We start from the raw sequence: 20,469 nt of genomic DNA, 5'->3' as shown, positions 1-20,469 counted from the left end.
CCATTTTCCTGAACTAATTCCGTGTATTAGTTCGTTTTAGGTTAATTTTATACTATCTAGGACCATGTGTTTTTTGGTTAATTTTACTGTGTTGGATTTGGAAGCGCAGGAGACCTCCGTGGACGACATCGACGATGAAGAGGAGGACAAGGAGGACGACCAGGACATACGCGACCCCACCCCCGAGCCCAACAGGCTAGACGAGGACACAGTCGAGTCCGACCTCGAGCTCGACGAGGAGGGCATCGTCCAGTCCAACCATGACGGCGTGCCACAGAAGGTCCTGTGCTCTGCTCTGCCTGCCTTGTTTACTGCCTTGCCACCGCAATAGATGTTCTTTTTTATTTTGTAATATACCATCAATGATTTGCTGTAGCTTAATTTCTGCGAACTAGTATTATTCGTTCGCATAGTTGGCCAGCTCCAAACTAGTTAGTGCTCTTATTCTTGGCCCCATGGTTACAGTGCTACCTTATAGCCCAGGATTCTGCTGCTTTCTTCTATAATTTGTCACCCTTCATTGCCCTATGCTCTCTCTGCTCTTAGCACATCGCTTGATTGGAGTGAACTAAATTGTGACAACTTTGCTTGGCATATGGAAGACTCTTTCGTTGAGGTGACCGAGGATCTGGCTAGATTTCTGCATCTTTGATCTGATGCGTTTGTGCGTGCGTGTGTTGAACAGTGACCATGGATCTGGTGAAGGGCGCCAAGGAGAAGCAGCTGTCAAGGGCCCCGTCAGGATGCTGCTCAACATCACCACCAGGAAGTTCCCCATTGGAGAAGGTAGCCACCTCCCTCTCTTTGCCCTTCCGCCCGATCCTATTTGCTTAGTAGCTCTGCATAGTATCTGGTCCTTACATGCTCACAGTAGCTCTGGGTCACTATGTTTTTGTCGATAGCTGACTGTTTAGGGAATTTCCGTGACGATGATGATGTTGTGCTGGGCAGAGGATGTGAAACATTTAGACCGCTGCGGCCTTTCCAGTCTTTGATGATCTAAAATTGAGCTTTTTAAAACTGATGCCTAGCATGCTATCAACATTTTTTTGTTCCTCATCTAGAGATGCAACTCTCTGTGTTGGTTTGATATAATGTAGAGGAGTTGCATGTGAATCGTTTGTCAGCTGAGCATATGATGTTACAAGGAGATGCTACTGAGATTTACGTCGTTGAAGTATCTTAAACCGAGCTTTTTTAAAACTAATGCTTGGTTGATCTAGTTCTAGTATATTAGTTGGCTGTGAGAGTCTACTGTTGTTGGTGCTGTGTTGTCATTTCTTTTTACGTCATTGAAGAATAAAAAGATAAGCATTTCTCCAGCCAATGTCTGAAGTAGCTACTGATGTGTAGTCATCGGCTGGACCTATGCATTTCATCAAAAGCCAGATATAGCTTGGACTATACTTCTGAATAGAATTGAAAATTTTCTCTTTCGTTTATTTTTCTTCAATTCTTTGGATCAAACGACTCTCTTGAACACATGTTCGTTAGTGTGGTGATGGTTAAACAACTACAGCAGATCGACGTTTTTTTTTTGCATTTTTTCATTTCTCAACCTTGGATAGTTTGCCAAAAATAAACCCTTAGATTCGTTACCATTCCTTTGATAATAATTTGTTGAGGTCGCTAAGTATTTTTTAGCAGTAATAAACATGGCTCTTTCATGTTGCAACCCAACAGGAGCACCCCTATTTGTCTGCATAATACACATATCTGCTCTGCTGCTCTTAGTTTTAACTAGCCAATGCAAGGATGATGCCAACCATCGATGTTAGATTTATTATCCATGTTGAAGTGTAGAGCAACAGCAGGTTAACGCGTTTTATTTGCCCTATGCAATTCTGTTGTTTTATATGCCCTTTCTAGTATTGTATAAACTGATGCAAGCTGATGCATTCCAGGCATAAACAAATTATTCTATAAGATCTCTGAACTGATGCAAACTTAGCAGTAGCAGTAGTATACTTTAGGAAGTTCTATTCATTATACTAATGCCTCAGCAACAGTATACTAGTGTTGCTACGGTTATCCATACTTCATTATTTTGTTATACATACTCCTAGCTGCTTGTGTATCTGTTTATTATTCTGTGCATTATTCTTTTCCTACTTGTTTATGCTAGAAGATATTGCTTTCATTGGAAGCCATGATAACATAATTTCCTCTCTTCTACAGGAGCTCTAGGCTGAAGAAGTTCGAAGAAGGGAACACTTCATCTTTGTAGCTAGTTTTATCTTCCTGGGTGTTTACTTTATAGATGTTCCTGGGTGTTCCTGGGTGTTTACTTCAGAGATGTTTCTGGATGTTCCTGGGTGTTTGCACTTCCTGGGTGTTCTAAATTCCTGGATGATGTGAACTAGCACATGATTGTAATATATATAATATACTCATATTGGTCGCCATTTATGAAAATTTGTGTGATTGAAATATTGGAAATGTTGATTATTTATTGTTTTTTGAGGATCAGATCATTAATTGCTGATACATCAAAATGAAACAAATACTATTTGGGCCCTAAAAAGGCACAAATCAAACAATTCAGGAAAATGAACAAAATCTCTTAAAAATCAATTGTGAAAAGCTGAAGGCCAAGAAAATAAAAAGGCCTAGGCCCAAAAATGAGAAGGCTTAATTGTTGGGCTTGGCCCATCTACCTAGCCAAAATTAATATGAGAAAAAAACACAAATAGGCCGAATTGTTGGGCTAGGCCCATGTAGAAAATCGAATTGGACCGGGCTGAATCTTGTGCCACGTCAGATTGCCACGCTGGATGCCTACGTGGCCTGGGGAGGTTGCTAGTGACCAAAATGCCATAGTAGACGTATTTTGGTCATAAACGTCTACGACCATTCCAGAAGAAAGGTCGCTATAGTCAGTTTATGACGGCCAGCTTTTGACCTTATGTTTTTGGTCACAAAAAGGTCACAAATGGAAATTTGTGACCATTCAGTGACCAATAGTGGTGGTCACAAGTTGACATATTTCTTGTAGTGATAGTTCTCGAACCCGTAGGGTCCGCACGCTTAACATTCGGTGACGATCGGTATTATGAGTTTATGTGTTTTGATGTACCGAATGTAGTTCGGAGTCCCGGATGTGATCACATACATGACGAGGAGTCTCGAAATGGTTGAGACATAAAGATTGATATATTGGACGGCTATATTCGGACACCGGAAGTGTTCTGGGTGATTTTGGAGAAAATCGGAGTACCGGAGGGTTAGCGGACCCTCCCCCCGGGAGAACTAATGGGCCACATGGGCCTTAGTGGAGAGGGAGAGAGGGCCGGCCAGGGCAGGCCACGCGCCCCCTCCCCCTCTGGTCCGAATTGGACTAGGGAAGGGGGGGGGGGCGGCGCCCCCTTTCCTTCTCCCTCTCCTCCTTCCTTTCCCCTCCTAGTAGGAGTAGGAAAGGGGAGTCCTACTCCTACTAGGAGGAGGAATCCTCCTCCCCTGGCACGCCTCAAGGGCCGGCCAGCCTCCCTCCTTGCTCCTTTATATACGTGGGAAAGGGGGCACCCTAGGACACACAAGTTGATTGTTTCCAGCCATGTGCGGTGCCCCCCTCCACCATAATCCACCTTGATCATATCGTAGCGGTGCTTAGGCAAAGCCCTGTTCCGGTAGCATCATCATCACCATCATCACGCTGTCGTTTTGATGAAGCTCTCCCTCGACACTGTGATGCCCCGAGACAGATGCGCCAGGTGTCTTCCAGTTATTCATTGTTGTTGCCATGTATTTTTCTTGTGTGTTGCATCTTGCCATGTCATCATGTGCATTGCATCATCATGTTTTAAAACTTGCACTCGCCCGGGTCTCCTAGTTCTTTCCGTTGTCCATTCTGAGCCCGGACACACTTGCACGCACTTGCGGCATGTCCGAAATAGTATTTTATAAGTGGTCGGAAAATGTTCTCGGAATGGGTTGAAAGTTGGCATGCGGTGTTGTTTTGTTGTCAGTAGAAAGCATGTCAAATTTCATTGCATTCGGAGTTCGTTTGATGCCCCAATGGATAAATATAGCGACAATATAGTCGGTCAAACGTCGGACATTTTCGATCTCCGAAAACTGTTGTCGGGCCTATCTCTCTCTCTTCTCTCCTCTCAGCCCGAGGCCTTTTGCACAACCCACAAGTTCCAACCGACCCCTCGCGTGCGCGTCTGAAACTCCCCCGGACCTTACCCGGACAGTCATTTTCGATGGATCCGGATCAACACCTAACATCCTGCAAGTATGTGTGGTTTCTTCGTTGGAGTCCCTTAACCCATTTTTCCCGACCGTCAGATTGCGATCGGATGACTCTGAAGCCCCCTCAGACATCAAACCTAGCCCTCCATGCTATAAAAAGAAGGCCTAGGCCTCCAGATTTGGAAACCCTACCCTCCTCCTCAAAACTCGTGCCGCCGCCAGCCTCTTTCCGCCCCTCGGTTGCCAGCTCCCACCTCTCCACGTGCGGGCCCTCCCAGCCCAGATCCAGGCCCGCTCGAGCCCGGGTCAGTCGCCGCCCCCAGGGAGCTCTCACAGACTCTCGAGCTCCTCCAATGGAGGCAATCACCCGTGCGCCTGCTCGACCGCGTCGCCTCACCGCCACCCTCCTCTGGCTATCGAATCGCGCCAGAGCACCGTCGAATCAGGCCGACCTCGCCTCTAATCTTTCTTCCACGTGGCTCTCCCTCCAGTCTCTCACATCTCCCTCTCCCTCTCTCTTCGTTCACAGGAGACCACCATGACCGCTACAGCAAGCTCCATCGCTGTCATTTCGTGCTGGGAATGGATGGATCCAGGCTCCCCGCACCCAGATCTGCCACTGTCGCATCATCCGGCGCGCCGCCGCATCTCCACCCTCCTGGACGGCCACCGAACCGCAAGCAGCCGCCGCCCCATGCCGTTGAATGCATCGCCCCGAACCAGTCTTCCCTCCCCGCCGTTGACCGCTCCAAGTCCCACGACTGCACGCGCTTGGGCCAGCAGCCTACAGGCCCAGCCGGCTCCCCTGCAATTCCAGCGTGGCCTGCCTCCCCGCATCACCACAACCGCGCCTCGCCCATTGGTCCAGCGGGCCTCCTCTGTAGGCGGGCCATGGCCCATGGGTGAGCAGACCCCCCTCCAGCCCCTTGTGCATGTTGGGCTAGATCTCAGTTTTGGCCCGATAGTATTTTTTCTGCCTGCCGAATTTATCTATTTGTCCGGAGACTACAGTTTTATAGGAAAACCCCTAGACTTCATGCATTTAATAACTCTCAAACCGTGCATCGGAATTAATTAAACTTTATATGTAAAATGCTTAGAATTCTGTCTAGTTTCATAATATGCTACTTTGATCCATGTTTAAAATGATGTTTGCATATGATTTGCCATATTGCCATGTTAAAATGATTTAAGTCATAACTAAATAACCGTAGCCCCTTTTTAAATAATCTTTATATGTAAATGGGGTAGAAAAATGCATAGATTAACATGGTGTACTTACTTTGCATGTTTAACAACTCTAAAATTGTGTTTAGGGAAGAATAGTACCAACTTTAAGATATGCACATGAGGATTTTTTCCGGACTTGTTGCTTGTTGTTCCGGCCTCATTTAAACTTGCCTAGATAGATAGTTTTATTATGCTTCACCCCTTGCCATGCTAACCAACATTTAATATTGTTGAGTACATAAATGGGAGAGAACTAAATAAGTCATGTGGTGTTTCGTCAATATGCAACTCGTTGCATATTGAGCTCCACTTAACTTGTAGTATTGTTTGTTGCACTTTGCCATGCCATGCCTCTTTAAAACGGACATGCATCATACTTGGTTGTGCATCATGCCATGTTTATGTGATGGTTGTTTACTATGTTGCTTGCTTCTTTCCGGGTTGCTTCTCTTGTTAGCTTCGGTTTCGTTCCGGAGTTGTGAGGATTCGTTCGACTTAATGTTGGGGATATCGCTTATCAGGAACTTATCGGTCGACCCATGATAAGGGGTAAATCGGCCAGTTTATTAGCATATCGGCCGATTTATCAGCCCATTTATCATATCGGTTAGACAACGATAAGTGATAAGTCGGCTGATTTATCGGAATATCGGAAGATATCTTAAACAGTGGTTTGACTACGTTGGGTCGTCTACTTCTTGGACTCGTTCTTCTTCCTTGTGGGATTTCAGGCAAGATGACCATACCCTCGAAATCACTTCTATCTTTGCTTGCTAGTTAAACGTTCTATCGCTATGTCGTGCTACCTACCAGTTGTTATATCATGCCTCCCATATTGCCATGTCAAGCCTCTAACCCACCTTCCTAGCAAACCGTTGTTTGGCTAAGTTACCGCTTTTGCTCAGCCCCTCTTATAGCATTGCTAGTTGCAGGTGCCGTGCAGGTTGTTCCCTATTGGAACATGGATATGTTTGGATATCACAATATCTCTTATTTAATTAATGCATCTATATACTTGGTAAAGGGTGGAAGGCTCGGCCTTATGCCTGGTGTTTTGTTCCACTCTTGCCGCCCTAGTTTCCGTCATACCGGTGTTATGTTCCATGATTTTGCGTTCCTTACGTGGTTGTGTGTTATGGGAACCCCTTGACAGTTTGCTTTGAATAAAACTCCTCCAGCAAGGCCCAACCTTGGTTTTACATTTTCCTAACAACCTAAGCCTTTTTCCCTTGGGTTTCCGGAGCCCGAGGGTCATCTATATTTACCCCCGGGCCAGTCCTCCTCTGAGTGTTAGTCCAACCTGGGCGATGTCTGGCGTCCCCTGGGCAACCAGGGTCTATGCCAACCCGACGTCTGGCCCATCCGGTGTACCCTGAGAACGAGATACGTGCGACTCCTATCGGGATTTGTCGGCACATCGGGCGGCTTTTCTGGTCTTCTTTTGCCATTGTCGAAATGTCTTGTAAACGGGATTCCGAGACTGATCGGGTCTTTTCGGGAGAAGGAATATCCTTCATTGACCGTGAGATCTTGTGATGGGCTAAGTTGGGACACCCCTGCAGGGTATAAACTTTTGAAAGCCGTGCCCGCGGTTATGTGGCAGATGGGAATTTGTTAATGTTCGATGGTAGAGAACTTGACACTTGAGTTAATTGAAATGCATCAACCGCGTATGTAACCGTGATGGTCTCTTTTCGGAGGAGTCTGGGTAGTGAACACGGTCTTGTGTTATGCTTGTGCGTAAGTAGTTTCAGGATCACTTCTTGATCACTCTAGTTTCACGACGTTGCGTTGCTTCTCTTCTCGCTCTTATTTTCGTATGTTAGCCACCATATTTTCTTAGTGCTTGCTGCAGCTCCACCTCATTACCTTATCCTATCCATAAGCTTAAATAGTCTTGATCTTGCGGGTGTGAGATTGCTGAGTCCTCGTGACTCACAGATACTTCCAAACAGTTGCAGGTGCCGATGATACCAATGCAGGTGACGCAAGCGAGCTCGGGTGGGAGCTCGATGAAGATCTTAGTTGTTGTTTTGTGTCTTTTCCGGATGATCAGTAGTGGAGCCCAGTTGGGACAATCGGGGATCTAGAATTTGGGGTTGTCTTGTTTTTCTTGGTTCCGTAGTCGGACCTTGATTGTACTCTGGATGATGTATGTTTAACTTGTTATTTGTGTGAAGTGGCGATTGTAAGCTAATGCTTTATCCCTTTGTTATTCAGTACATGGGATTGTGTGAGGATTACCCCTCATGCGACAAAACTACCAAGCGGCTATGCCTCTAAGTCGGGCCCCGACACATGGGAGATATAGCCGCATTGTGGGTGTTACAGACACTCTGCTGGATCGTGAGTTCGTGGGACGTCACCGAGCCTAACATGTGCAGATCGCGGAGGTGCCGTACTTTCAGTGCTAGGATCGGTCGATCATGAAGACGTATGACTACATCAACCACGTTGTCATAACGCTTCCGCTTACAGTCTACGAGGGTACGTAGACAACATTCTCCCCTCTCGTTGCTATGCATCACCATGATCTTGCGTGTGCGTAGGAATTTTTTTGAAATTACTATGTTCCCCAACATAGACAAACAGAGTGTCCCTAGTATGCCTCTACTTGACTAGCTTGTTAATCAAAGATGGTTAAGTTTCCTGACCATAGACATGTGTTGTCATTTGATGAATGGGATCACATCATTAGAGAATGATGTGATGGACAAGGCCCATCCGTTAGCTTAGCATAATGATCGTTTAGTTTTATTGCTATTGCTTTCTTCATGACTTATACATATTCCTCTAGCTATGAGATTATGCAACTCCCAAATACCGGAGGAACACCTTGTGTGCTATCAAACGTCACAACGTAACTGGGTGATTATAAAGATGCTCTACAGGTGTCTCCGAAGGTGTTTGTTGAGTTGGCATAGATCGAGATTAGGATTTGTCACTCCGAGTATCAGAGAGGTAACTCTGGGCCCTCTTGGTAATGCGCATCACTATAAGCCTTCCAAGCAATGTAACTAATGAGTTAGTTGCGGGATGAAGCATTACGGAACGAGTAAAGAGACTTGCCGGTAACGAGATTGAACTAGGTATGATGATACCGATGATCGAATCTCGGGCAAGTAACATACCGATGACAACGGGAATAACGTATGTTGTTATGCGGTTTGACCGATAAAGATCTTCGTATAATATGTAGGAGCCAATATGAGCATCTAGGTTCCGCTATTGGTTATTGACCGAAGATGTGTCTTGGTCATGTCTACATAGTTCTCGAACCCGTAGGGTCCACATGCTTAACGTTCGATGACGATTTGTATTATGAGTTATGTGTTTTGGTGACCGAAGATTGTTTGGAGTCCCAGATGAGATCACGGACATGACGAGGAGTTTCGAAATGGTCGAGAGGTAAAGATTGATATATTGGAAGGTTATAAACGGACACCGGAATGGTTCCGAGAAGGTTCGGGGATTTTTCGGAGTACCGGGAGGTTACCGGAACCCCCTGGGGAAGTTAATGGGCCTAATGGGCCATATTGGAGGAAAGGAGGCAGGCCACGGGAGGTGGCGCCCCCCTTGCCCATCCAAATTGTACAAGGGGAGGGGGCGCGACCCCCCTCTTTCCTTCTCCTTCTCCCTCCTTTCCCCTTTCCCCTTTCCGTTGATTGGAAGGAGGGGGCCAGATCCTACTTGGACTAGGAGTCCAAGTAGCACTCCCCCCTTGGTGCACCCTCCTTGGGCCGGCCACCTCTCCCCCCCCTTTATATAAGGGGGCGGGGGGCACCCCAAAGACACACCAAGATTTCTCTTAGCCGTGTGCGGTGCCCCCCTCCACAAATTACTCCTTCGGTCATATTGTCATAGTGCTTACGTGAATCCCTGCGCGGATCACATCACCATCACCGTCACCGCGCCGTCATGCTGTCGGAACTCTCCCTCGACCCTCTACTGGATCAAGAGCTCGAGGGACGTCATCGAGCTGAACGTGTGCTGAACACGGAGGTTCCGTACATTCGGTACTTGGATTGGTTGGATCGTGAAGACGTTCGACTACATCAACCGCGTTAACCTAACGCTTCCACTTTTGGTCTACGAGGGAACGTCGACACACTCTCCCCATCTTGTTGCTATGCATCTCCTAGATATATCTTGCATGATCGTAGGAATTTTTTTGAAATTGCATGCTACGTTCCCCAACAGTGTGATAGGCCTATACTCCGTGATTTGCACCCCACCAAGTGGTGCATGCTAGACTTGATCAATACAACTGGACCAGTGGTTGCAATTTCTCTTGGATGTTGCCCCAACAGTGTCCAAATAACTCTCAAGTTGTACAACTCGCAATGAGAGGCGACTGCTTCGTCGAGCTAATCCTGGAAGGTGTTTACTCTGCTAGAAGGGAGTGCATATATTGGTCATAAGCTCTTGTTGGGTTACTTTTGTCTAGATCAGTGGCGTAGACAGGCCCCAGGCAATAGGGGCCTTGGCCCTGGGCGTGGTAGCCAGTTTCTTCATTGACTGTTTGATGTAATGACACTGTTTGATACAGTTACACACTGTAGACCTGAAGATGGCCCGGGACGTGAGGATGGGCTGGCTACGCAACTTGTCTAGATGGTTGTAGTTGTGTGGCCATCCTATGAGTTTGTAATTTGAGACTCCGTGGAACTGCTCTTTTGTCGTCGTAGGGTAGTGTTTTGTGTATTGGTAGGTTTTTGCCCCATACCATGTGTTTCGATGCCTAGCACACGCGGCAGATTTCCTATCAATGTGTCGAACTCACTTCTCCCCTCCCGCTTGCTTCGTGAACCTTAGTCTGGTGATTGATGTATTTCGGTTAAGTTTTTAATGGAAAGGGGTTGAATCCCGGTTTGGAAAAAGAGAGCCTTGAGTGTGTTTGGATGAGATGGTCACGATGTTGCAATATGAGTCTTCAATCCTACTTCAAATTCTCTCCTTGGTTTGATCTGGGCCAATCAATGCATCAAGCGGTGCATTCATCCAAGCATGACACGAAGCAATGCCTTCATCTTGCCAGTAGTTTCCTTGATCTCTTAGTGCTTGCTTGAGTATGCATGGAATCTTTGACCTCCTCCACATTGGGATCATTGCTCTCCTTGGAATATTTTTCTTCAACATACCTAGCACTATCATAATGTAGATCGTCGAGGCCTTGGATGCGTGACAAATGCAATTGAGACATGAAGCTTGCAACATCCACCTCCTCCACACTACAATCAACAACAAGAAGCTCAAACCCCACCTCCACAAGCCATCATCAATTCGTCGGACGAAAAGTAAAAGGCAAAAAAAACAACTACATCATATCACCGAGCACTCCGGTGGGAGTGTGGAGCAGCCAAAATTATCCAGAGATGTGGCGTCGATTGAGTATATTTGATAGAATTGAGCTGCCTTTGGAGGATAACTCCTTCAAAAATTTAATCCTCTAAACGTTTAAGCGTTTGGCTAGATGTGGTTAGCTGATTCTCATTAGTACACACTAGGTGAGTTTTTAATTCTACTGCATTTCATTGTGACATGTTCAATTATTTAGTTCATAAGTTTGGTGTTGCTTGCTCCTATTTGAATATCTTCTCGTGATCATTTTGGTACTGATGTTTGCCAAAACAAAAAGGATAGGGAAAAGTGCTACTAGTTTTTATACAACCAATACCATGATATATTTGTAGAAGTTAATAGTACATGGTAGAGATACAAGAGCATACTACAACGATTACAAAATAAAGTCTAAAAGGGACGAACAAATCTTTGAGATCTTCAAACTTTTTCTTCTTCTATGACACAATCTATACTTTTCTAAAGGCAGAAGTAGGAAAATAACAGAGATATCAAACCACAGACTTGTAAATACCAACGAGAGTTCTTCCATAATTTTAATTTGAGTCGCAATGCCAAGGCTACGATGCACGCGGACGGCCATGAAAGTAGTCAACCAACATTGGCAAGAGTACCAACACTGGTATTCCAGGGAAAAAGCAACTGAACGGCCAGGTCAACGTCGTTGGGAGACGAGAGTATGAATCATCATTGTAGATGACATAGCAGCCAAGATAGATATTGTAAGGACAATCCTCCATGCAACAACCATGACAGATAATCCAAAATCGATCTGGCGAAGCAAAATTTGAAGGACCATACTTGGACAAATTAAATCTTCAAACACCATCATTGACGTCAAGAAAGAGATCTCTATGTTGAACGAAGGGTCAAAGATTACTTATTGTAGACCATGCCATCTCCAATGAAGAAGAAGACGACTACCAAAACTCTAACCCGATCTAATGAAAACACTACTTTTAATAAAAACTCCACTCATACATCAGGTTCCCCACCCCACTCGTCGTCAGCGAGGCTGGCTAGAGGAGGGGGGACTGAGGTATGGTGGAGGCGGAGGTGGTGGTGGCAGTTAGGTTCTCAGGGGGAGCTCACATACAAGAGTTGTTCCCAAAGGCGTTTGTGAAAACTGCTACTAGTTGATTAACCTATCGAAACTTTGTAAAAACAAAAAAAACGACGTCGGATCTTTAGCGCAAAAAAAATCTGACGAGCACATTTGCCATGTGAAAATGGATAAAGTTGGCGTGTTTGTGTATAGGATTTGCCATGTTCTAAAGTAAATAAATGCCATGTAGAAGTAGTGTAAAAATTTGACAGGAAATTTGCCACGGTCCAGTGATTAATTTTCGTGCATTCGGTCGAGATCTGAAGTACGTGAGGGTGTCAATTTTTTGGTTCAAAAAAGAGAGTGGTTTTCTGCACCCCACATTCACGCTACACCTACGCTAAAAACATGGAAAACGTTTATTATAAGCCGGATGAAAACTGCCGAACGCAAGCCGTGTCCCGGAATGGACACGTGTCTTGTGGACCCACCACCGCTTTTCTCCTCTCAAGCCTTATCTTATCGTTTCGCACGGGCAGCTCTCATCCATTCCTTTTCCCCTTTCACTCAAATCCTCACTGACGGTGTCCTGGACTAGGGGGTACTCAACATGTCATCTCCCGATCTGTTAGGTTGGGCCGAGGACCCCCGTCGCCGTATACTCATGGGCCAGTTCGGACAGCTGCCGCATACATGGAAGATTTCACAAGACTTGGTGATCAAGACAAGGACTCCTCCCCACCGGCGTATTCGGCTAGGACTCTTGTTATCCTAGGCCTCTGGTGCATTATATAAACCGAGTCCAGGCTAGTCGATAGATCATATACATACAATCATACCATAGGCTAGCTTCTAGGGTTTAGCCTCTCTGATCTTGTGGTAGATCTACTCTTGTACTAACCATATCATCAATATTAATCAAGCAGGACGTAGGGTTTTACCTCCATCAAGAGGGCCCGAACCTGGGTAAAACATCGTGTTCCCTGCCTCCTGTTACCATCCGGCCTAGACGCACAGTTCGGGACCCCCTACCCGAGATCCGCCGGTTTTGACACCGACATTGGTGTTTTCATTGAGAGTTCCGTTGTGTGATCGACAAAAGGATCGATGGCTCGTCTGCAGATCAACTGCGACTTCGGCATCTTCGTCGCCAGCTCGACTGGTCACCTTGGTTCGACCAAGAACTGCGCCCCGTGTTCGGATTACCATGTTCGGACGAGGGCCTTCATCAAACATCAACTTCGATCTCTATCAAGATCATGGAGGAATCATCCATGGAGCTCGGGGGCCCAACGTCAACATTGCCCTCAAGCGACCGTGCTGTTTTTCTGGACAGCGAACTCGTATCTGCCGCCACCACCGGCTCGAGTATCGCTTTGACGATCGCTTTGGTGGAATTATGCGGAATTGAGTCTACAACAACCTGGAAAATTTCGTCGAGTTCCGATGAAGGAATCTCTGGCAATCCACGATATACCGGAGCCCTGTCAAATCTGGACGGGAATCTGGATGAGTTTATGGCGTGGTGTCCAGCTTCTATCTCGGACGTCCTTTGGAAGATCCAACCGTTGATCGGCTGCGGAATTCCTATATCTACCACCTCTCAAAATTTCAGCTCGATCCGACCGTCCAAACTCCGGGAACCTTCCAATTAGTGCATCACTTTTCGGATCTATTTTCTGCGCGAAAACGAATCCGACCCGAGTTCGTCTTTTTTATGAACGGGATTTCGGACATCCTTTTGAAGGAAGTTTTGTATGGGGCTGGCAATATTGCTCCACGGCTGCCGACCTGCGCTAGACACGTCGTCACTTTGTTGAGCCGAGCTCAACTTCTTCGGATCACCATCTCGGCAAGCCGAACAAGAGTCCGACATCGCGAAGGATAAATCATCACCAACATCACCGCCCCACGGATTACACAGAGCGGGCATACCGGCATCGCCGCACGGTCGCTTCATCAAGCCGGCATCGACCACGTCATGACCTGTATCGGCAGGGCCGCACTATTGCTTGTTCAAGATGGTGTCCATCACGCCGACCTACTTCGACTCATTGGCTGACATCGAGGCTTCGACATCCCGGTTGGACCGGGGGCTTCGCCATCTCTTCATCAACCTACTTCGGACACTTCGGCGTCACTAGCCGACCAGCTCCGTCATGTTAGGTGGGCCGAGGGCTTTACCTCGGCAAGCCAACCTTTGCCAGCATTGCCATGTCGTCGTTTTATCGCCCATCAGGCAATGGGTGTGCGGATTGAGTCCGAATTTTGGGAATCACCTTCCTTCGGATTGCTACAACAAATAAACCAGGTGCTATTAATCCCAGTATTTTTTGCTTGTTTGGGTTTATTTTTCCCAAGGAATTATTACCCTGGTTTGTCCATCATATGTACACAGGTCTATCAAATGGGGGCCGCATCAACGACAGTCGCATGGTGGTTCGGTCAGTCTCCGTACATAGTCCGGCGAACGCCACATCCGGAGCTCGGACCGACCTGCGAATTCAGGCTTTGCCACGCCTTTACCACATCACGCCGATGCCCTGCATCGACATTGACTTCGGCGCCAGGCCATATTTTTTTTATTACTCACTTTGCATAAAATTATTTATTATGCAATGATTTTTTTAATTATCATTATTACTATTATCTCCGGTTTGCACTATTTTTTGTGCACAAGAAAATGATCCGGGGACTTCGGCGTCACTCTGCCGGTCTGCATTGACCGTGCTATGTCACCACTTCGGCGTGTCAAGCTCTCCGCTCCGCCACCTTGGGACCGGCTTGGGGGATGGAACCTCGCCCCGCATCAAGCTCGGACCGCGTCATCAATACCGAACGTATTAACCAGCTAAGTCGCTTTCATGCTCAAAGCTTTAATTTCTAACTTGTGTTGGTTCGACCAAGCATTATACTTTTTTGGAAAAAGTTGCTTGTAAAAAATTTCCTTGTCCAAACTTTGTTTGTGATGCATAAATTCAAATACCCAATTCATTTGGGGGCTTCCTTCATGAAGCTTTTCCTCTTGCATATGATTATACTTGTACGGCTTCGTTCCTTGTTCGTGTATTACGCCACAATATGCACCATATTGACTTAAGCGATTTGCAAGCTGGGTTGCCTCGCTCCTGTGTTTACCCCTACGTTCCCGATTGTTCGGCTAGGGAGTAAAGGGAGCACCTCTGCGATTGTCACGATCGGGTCATCCGAGCCGGACCTCAGACTGGGTGAAGCCGAAAGCTAGTGCTCTTATAGTTTTCAATGATGGTCGACACACAACGGCACTCATGAGTACAAAAAATCTACTGCACAAGTCTCATAATAACAATGAGCACCGAAGAAAGGTACCGATGGGGGTACTATTTTCTTCGAAGATGCTTCTTACACTTCGCAGTAATATAGCATAAGTTCCCTGAGCGCGCTTTGTCTGTTACAACCTTATGGCCTGATTGCCTGGTTATTGGAAACACCGTCGATATTCTCGACAGATGGAGTACATAACACTTTTCGGTCCTTGACCGAAGAGGGAGAAGCCGACAGTCGGTTAAGATGCGTTTAAAGTTCGGTTGAACATAGATATGATATAAGTACTTCGGTACATGCAATCATTCTTTTACCCAAGTCACTTGGGGGCTCTTAAATTTATATGAGCCATTTTATGATAAGTGTTCTTCTTCTTAGTCGTTGCAAAGTTTTATTATTATTATTATTATTATTATTATTATTATTATTATTATTATTATTATTATTATTATTATTATTATTATTATTATTATTATTATTATTATTATTATTATTATTATCTACCACTCCTTTTTTCGACACGAGCGTGTGGTCACTAGCCGGGGAGCCTAATTTCTCTCTCAAAGCTGCTAGAGTTTAGTTTGCTAAACTGGCCTAATGAGAAGTACTCCGCCCTCGGGATAGGAGGTTGAAGCCGTAGGCTGACCCGCTTGAAGTCTTGAGATAGGATGTATCATGTTAAAGCACGACAGAAGCACTTCTTTTGCTAAGGCCAATTTTTGGATTGGCACCGAACACTTGATCTTGTTCGGACGTCAAGTTTTTACTCACGTTCTTTGGTTTTCCAGGCTTATGGCACTTTTAAACTATTTGTGTGTTTCAGCACAAGTCTCGCAGTGCAACGCCGGACACCTTTAGAGATTCGGTAAAAACATTCTTGGATATTGCTATATATGCATCGGTTTCGAATTGTGTCTTCGGTCAATAGTTGGGTTGCCCGGCTCCTGCGCTTGCCTCCTACGTTCCACTTTGTTCGGCTAGGTGTGCAAAGGGAGAACCACTGCGATTGTGCTTCCAGCTCACATGGTTAAGCACCTCAGTGGAGAAAGCCGAAAACTGACTGTCACAATAAGCGTAAACTGGTCAGCGATCCGATGATGGTGTTAAATGACGGGCCATTCATAACAATGGCCGAAGTGTTTACGGCTTGACCTCGACTGTTGCCGAACACTACCGGGGGCTATTAACTGGCCTCCCAAACTAAATCCTCGATATTTTGCTCTTACATTGGAGCTGAGGTTTCATGATCATGCTTAGCATGACAACCCAAAGAAAGGAATCGATAGCAGGACTATTTTCTTTGGAAGACATTTCTTATGTTAAACAGTAATATAACATATCTCTCTGCGTACCTTTGTTTATAAAACCATGTGGCCAGATTGCCTTGTTTGTCGTAAATCTTTGTCCTCATAAAGGCTTTATAAAGTAGGACAAACACTCCTCGGCTACTGGCCGAGGAGGTGGAAGCCGATGGTCGGTCAACAAAGTTTTGTACAATGCGGATCCGAGCATTAATGACGTAAAGTACTTGGATACATAGAGTCATTACACATAATTTTTGATTTTACTATGGATATCGATCCTTAATTCGGCCACCCGTGCCCGCATTAAGGCTCGGGGGCTACTGGGCTTCGGGCTTATTATTTACAAATATTAAAGGGGCACATCGATCCCCTGATGTGGTGTTGCCACCCGACCAGTGTCTTGAGGGCTACTGCATTGCCTGTTCAATGCAGAAAATTTTAAGTGTAATACAGTTGCCGAGGAGATTTTGATCCTCAGGTTGGTCGGCCGCACCCAACCTGAGTCTCGAGGACTGAGCACGCCGCTTTTTGTGTCCCTAAGTATTCTGCCGAGCTAGGACTTGATCCTCAGGCCGATTTTGCAAATCAACCTGAGTCTCAGCGGCTACTGGGATCAGCGGTATTATGTCATCCTTCAGGTGCGTCTCGGGTTTTAGACCGATACACACCTTGAGGGCTACTAGCTATATATCTCGGCAGAGAATAAATTGCACCAATAAAAAATATTCACAATAAATCAGCCCGCGGTCGGGGTGGTGCACCACCTCGGAAGCAGTCCGGCATAAAGCTCGTGCTCCAGTGGCTGGCTCCATAGAGGGCATTTCCAGCATTAATCTCGGTTAAACTCTTTCAACTTTTTTGAATTAAGGTGATATAAAACCTCGGATATAGTCCGGCGTTGGAGCTCGGATACATTCCGACATTGGAGCTCGGACAGCAGTCCGGCGTTGGTGCTCGGCTGCAAAAGATACCTCGAATGCAGTCCGGCGTTGGAGCTCGGACGCAAGAGGACACTGCCTCCCGGGAACAACTTCAAACCCGAGGTGTGGCATAGAAATAACCAGGCATTGGTAAAGGCCGGAAACTTAAAGGGGCTCCTCGGATACCCGACGTGTAAACTCGTCGAATGCATTTTGGTGATCCTCAAGATCGAAGATGAGAAGATTTGTTGAACCAGTTTTCAAGACCGACAACCGAAGATGAAGAACAGTTCGAAAGAATCGAGGAGCGTCCCTAACTTGAAGACCGGTTCAGGGGGCTACTGACGGTGTCCTGGACTAGGGGGTACTCAACACGTCATCTCCCGATCTGTTAGGTTGGGCCGAGGACCCCCGTGGCCGTATACTCATGGGCCAGTTCGGACAGCTGCCGCATACATGGAAGATTCCACAAGACTTGGTGATCAAGACAAGGACTCCTCCCCACCGGCGTATTCGGCTAGGACTCTTGTTATCCTAGGCCGCTGGTGCATTACATAAACCGAGGCCAGGCTAGTCGATAGATCATATACATACAATCATACCATAGGCTAGCTTCTAGGGTTTAGCCTCTCTGATCTCGTGGTAGATCTACTCTTGTACTACCCATATCATCAATATTAATCAAGCAGGACGTAGGGTTTTACCTCCATCAAGAGGGCCCGAACTTGGGTAAAACATTGTGTTCCCTGCCTCCTATTACCATCCGGCCTAGACGCACAGTTCGGGACCCCCTACCCGAGATCCGCCGGTTTTGACACCGACACTCACGCCGGGAGAGGAGAGCTCCCATGGTGACGCCCCCACCCCATCATCGCTTTGAAGCGGGAGGACGACGACGACCATCGTCTTCGACATCTCTGCCGCAGCAGCTCCGCCGCAGCATCCAAAGTCGACAGCCATGAGCTTCACCGCAGCACTTCGTCGCTGTCATCGCATCAGGCATCGCCGCCGCATGCATGTGGCGGTGATACGATACTGCGCTCGTGCGGAGGCCAGGAGCTCGGTCCTGCAAGGAAGCTTTCACCGGCGGCGCCCGGAGCTGCGATGAGCATGCGGAGCTGCAACGAAACTTCACCGACGCTGGTGAAAGCTTCACCGGCGAGCCACGGAGCTGTGATGCAGAGGACGATGCTACAATGGAGTTTCACTAGCGGCCTCGAGTTGTGATGCAGCGGGGGTAGGCGATGCAGTGTAGGATCGCTGGCGCCGGCGCCGGCTACAATGAAACTTCATCGGCGCTACATTGGAGCTTCATCGGCGAGTTCGGAGCTGTGATGCAGCGGGGCGGTGCTGCAATGGAGCTTCACCAGCAGGCCTGAGCTGCAAGGCAGCGGGGTTGGCAGCTGCAATGGAGCTTCACCGGCGGCCTTGAGCTGCAATGAAACTTCACCGGCGCTGCAGTGCAGCTTCATCGCCGGCGGAGGGAAGGGAGTGCACCTGCCTCGAGCATGCGGCGTTATGTCCCTACAGCGACGTTGTCGTTGCTCGCGTTGACCTGATCCAACAGTTGTCAGGGGATGAATCGAACGGCGTGTGACCCGGCTGATTTCCTCCGGAGGATTTGTAGCATCCGCCAAAAAACATAGCAAACCATTTCAAAGGAAAAATCTGAAACTTTATGTGAATGACTATGAACAAATGTTAGAAATCCTTCCAAAGTTTGGTGGTGAAATGATATTTGAGGAGTTCTGTAAAGAAACAAAATTACTCAAAATATATGTTTACTATTTTTTTATCTGACGGTCTGAACTCTGATCTATATTACAAAAGGAATCTCTCTATGAGATCTTTGAGAAAAAAATGCTGCGTCCAGAGAGCCCTAACTAAATTTGATCTTCTTTCTATCTTTATCTTTATCTAATATTAAAGGAAGGAGTGTTTCTTCACTTTTTTCGTCATATAAGTGTTTCGTACGTTCTCTGTTTTAGAAAAAGTCAAAAAAATGCATGCAAACAGGGACTCGAACCAAGGTCTCCTAGATAGAGTCAAACATGCAATAACATCAGGCTAATCTACTATCTTTGGTGGGGAGGCGGAAGTTTCACTATTATTGATGCCTGCGGAAGCTCGCCTCGCTGCAGGCAGCAGGTTTGTGGGCCGGCCCATTTGAAAGTATGATGTCCCACAATTCTTATTCTTTTGTTTGTATTTTCTGTTTCTATTTTTTATTTTTTTTCAATTTACTTTTTCCTATTTAGGTTTGTAAAGTATTCACCACACTTTAAAAAAATCATGTATTTAAAAAATGTTAAACATGTATAAAAAATATTTTTGATGTATAAAAAAAATGTACAGTGTGTATGAAAAAATAATGATCAATACATGTATTTGAAGAAAATGTTAATCATCTATTAAAATAATGTTAAACATACATAAATATGTTTCACATGTATATGAAAATTTTAAAATATGTATGAAAAAAAGGGACATCAAAATATATATTTCACGAAATTTTAACCATGTATTTAAAAAAAATAACCTGTCTAATCAATATTTCATATGTATGCAAAAGATATACAATATGTAGAAAAAACTAGACATCGAAACATATATATGAAAAGATGTTAATCATATATTATAAAAATGTTAAACATGTATAAAAGTATGTACAATGTGTATTAGAAAATGTGTACATGTGTTGAAAAAAAGTAGACATCAAACATTTATTTCAACAAAATGTAATTATTTATTTGAAAAATGTTAAGCATGTATAAAGAAAAATTCCTAATATATACAAACAAATGTATAATGTGTAAGAAAAAACATAGACAGTGAAACCTATATTAAAATAATGTTAACCATGTATTTAAAAAAGGTTAAACATATGCAATAAAAATGTATAAGAGAAATGTGCATTATGCATGAAAAAAGTAGACAAGTGTTGAAAAATGAAAAATGAAAAAAATGGGGAAAACCAACTCTACCCCCAAGGGTTCATGGAGCACATGTCGTACCTCAATCATCCATCTCTGATATGTCCTTGCCTTCATGAATCGCATCGTCGCGGACATCTCATGTGCGTGTAATGTGATCAGACACCACCCTTATCGAA

The 20,469-nt window shown here is 45.6% G+C and overlaps 2 pseudogenes; both read left to right on the top strand.

The window, feature by feature from the left end:
* The first annotated feature begins 945 nt into the window (after positions 1-945).
* LOC119319708 lies at positions 946-1,030 on the top strand (annotated as a pseudogene).
* Positions 1,031-1,129: 99 nt separating this feature from the next.
* LOC119319709 lies at positions 1,130-1,213 on the top strand (annotated as a pseudogene).
* The last annotated feature ends 19,256 nt before the right edge of the window (positions 1,214-20,469 follow it).

Source organism: Triticum dicoccoides, chromosome 6A (assembly GCF_002162155.2).
Source record: "Triticum dicoccoides isolate Atlit2015 ecotype Zavitan chromosome 6A, WEW_v2.0, whole genome shotgun sequence".
NCBI classification, from domain to species: Eukaryota; Viridiplantae; Streptophyta; class Magnoliopsida; order Poales; family Poaceae; genus Triticum; species Triticum dicoccoides.
Note: the sequence above shows the minus strand (reverse complement) of the source record. Positions and strands in the feature narration are given on the sequence as shown.